General features: G+C 39.0%; 1 long non-coding RNA gene across 1 annotated transcript; it reads left to right on the forward strand.

Annotated features, from left to right (window-relative positions):
• Nucleotides 1-295: 295 nt before the first annotated feature.
• Nucleotides 296-1,385, forward strand: LOC308639690. Its single transcript, XR_014020098.1, has 3 exons — nucleotides 296-416; nucleotides 509-625; nucleotides 1,040-1,385. It is a non-coding gene; the product is annotated as an uncharacterized lncRNA (long non-coding RNA).
• The last annotated feature ends 1,541 nt before the right edge of the window (nucleotides 1,386-2,926 follow it).

Consider the following 2,926-nt stretch of genomic DNA (forward strand, 5'->3'; position numbering starts at 1 on the left):
CCTTACCTAACTTACATTCAAAATTAAACTCACCACTACCCTTTCCTTCAATCCTCCCCTCCCCAACGTATGGCAACACTGTTGACTTAGCTACTCATTTAGAAACTTAGGACTCCACCTTGAAACCTTCCTCTCCCTTACTTCCAACATCCAATCCATCATTAACTTCAGTCAGTTTCTATCTCTAGAATACATTTCAAAAACCTCAACAGTTGATCCTTACCATTTACAGGTTCTGTATTTTTGAATTTGCATACTAAAATATATTTGTAACCCCAAAATCAACACTTGTAGTATTTACATGGTCATTCCCAGACATGTACAAGGTGATGAAAAGTATATATCAACTGATGCATACATTTCTAGCTGACATCAAACAAGGTGATGCTCTACCTTCTTGTTTCAGCTTTCATATTGTGAGTATCTTTTTTCAGAATCTATTTGGCATATTTATCATATTTTTGCTTTTCTGTTAATGATGTCATTGTTTATAATTGTCTCTAAGCAGAGGACTGAAGTACCTTCTAGTGTTTAGGGTTCTTCTTTGAACTTCAACAAGCTGTCTCATTTTCAAGAGCTGGGATAACATGTAGAGTGTGTCTTTCAAAGAAAACACATGTGTTAGGTAAGTTTCCTTTATGTATGAGTTATAGTGCTGTTCTTTATGAGTTCAGTATGAATTAATCAACAGCATAATTAAATAAGTTGCCTTTAATAGAAAAACACACAAAACACAAGTTATGTATTGATCAGTTGACAAAAACACTGTGACCAAAGACCCATAGAAAACTAACTGTATTTTTTTAAAATTGTAGATGGACACAGTACCTTTATTTATTTCTTTTTATTTATTTTTGTGGTGCTGGGGATCGAACCCAGTGCCTCACACATGCTAGGCAAGTGTTCTACCACTGAGCCACAACCCCAGCCCCCTTAACTGTATTTCCTAGCCACAATGGTTCATAATAATGTAATATTCATAGTGACTTTATAAAACATAATACTACAAATGATGAGAATTGAATGGACTTCTCTACAGCCTCCACCTTACACCATGCCAATATCTTTTGCCTAAACTGCTGTAATATCTCCTGGATTGGTCTCCTTACTTCTACCTCTGGTTTTCTGTGCCTTTTCTCCACACAATAGTCAAACTGGTCTTCTGAAACAAAAAAAAAAATTAGACTATGTAAGCTCCTTCACAAAGCCTTTGGGAGAAAGCTTCCTATGGTACTTACAGTAAAATCCAAACTTCTTACTGTTTACTCAGTTTCTCCAGAGAAACAGAACTAAGAAAGAGAGTATGTGGCTTTTGTTTGGAAATATAAAGTGGGAAGGGCCCAGAAGCAGAAGATAGAAAGATAAGCATGAATTCCAGTCTCCCAAATAAGAAAGTTATTAAAGATGGTGTGCTGTGACACTTCTGTCTAACATTGTGCAACTACTTCATGAGGGGCCTATGTACCAGGACCATTGTAATATCCCAGGGAGCCTTGTGGCACCTAATGGGGTGGAGGGAAATTATCTGTACCTATGCTTATAGTGGGGAGGGATTGGACCCAATATACAAGAGTACTCTAATCTGAGTCAGTGAAAATGGGGTATCTCAGTTACATAACTTTAATAAACACATGGGCAATGTTGTAGCCTGAGAAAAGGGGACAGTGAAAATCAGCATCTGCCTTTCCTGGCAATGCCCACAGAAGTCATCAGAAAGGATTCCACAAGTTTATTCCCCGTTTATTAATATTTGCACAGGATCCCCAGCTGTCCACTGACCTCAGCTTCAGGGTAGGGGGCAGAGGGAAGAAGGAAACAGGCTTAACACATATGCAATTGAGCTGAAGGATAAGGTGGCCCAGAATAACCTAGCACACAAAAAAGGCACTTGATACACAGGTGTGGTGCCAGGAGTCAAGGACCGGAGATTGGGTCCAGTTGCGGAAACTGGGCATCCTGAGTCTGTCTAGGATAGCGGAGCATTGGAAGGACACACCGTATGTGGTAGAAAACAACAAGGCTCACTGCCAGCACATAAAGTCCAGCCTCAGGAAAGCCAGAAAGAGGGGGAAGTAGCTGTCAAGGTGATGTATTGTAATAATTATCTGCCTATTAGGCAGCTAGAGGGGAGAATTCAGGTAAACATCTCCTAGAACAAGAAATAAATTCTTGATGATGTAAAAAAAAGGAGAAATATGAATCTCTCTTGTAAACTGGATTTGGGGGGAAGACTGAGATTAACACTTCTGGAATCCATAGTCTATGGTAGAAAGGTTCTTCCCCACCCATCAGTTTATTCAATCCCACTACTCAATGAACCAAAGACAATGACTTTACATATTGTTTGGAAGAGCAGGTTGCTGACTAATACATAGGATATAAACTCATTTAAATATCTTATCCACCATGGGGAAAACAAACTCATATGTGCATACACATTCATAAAAGTGTACAGAAATTTATGAAAGGATACACACCAAACTGTTAACATCAGGAGTTTGGATTGGTTACATGGGTAGATAAAGAGCCTCTATTTTTATTTATATGCCTCTATATCACTTGACTTGTTTAAGTAATATATGAAAAAAATTTGAAACCTAAATCAAATAAAATGACTTAAGCTCACCCTTCCCCTCTGTAAATTCAGCAGAAATTGGGCAGAGGAGGGAAGTCCTTGACATTCAGCAGACACCGGAGACAGCAGAGACATGGGGCATGATCACTTTTTTTTTTTTTTTTTTTTGGTGTTCAGCAGATTTCAAAAGACTTTATTTCTGTTGAGAGGGGTGGGGCATGTTCCTGGAAAAGAAGAGGCAGGGACATGGGGCAAATGAAAGGGTAAAGGAGAGAGGACTTAAGGAAGGGATAAAGAAAGGGGTAAATCAGAGAAGGATGGCTAACCTCTGGAGGCCAGGGGAGATTCTAT

This window comes from Spermophilus citellus, assembly GCF_964194105.1.
Source record: "Spermophilus citellus genome assembly, chromosome: X".
Classification (NCBI taxonomy): domain Eukaryota; kingdom Metazoa; phylum Chordata; class Mammalia; order Rodentia; family Sciuridae; genus Spermophilus; species Spermophilus citellus.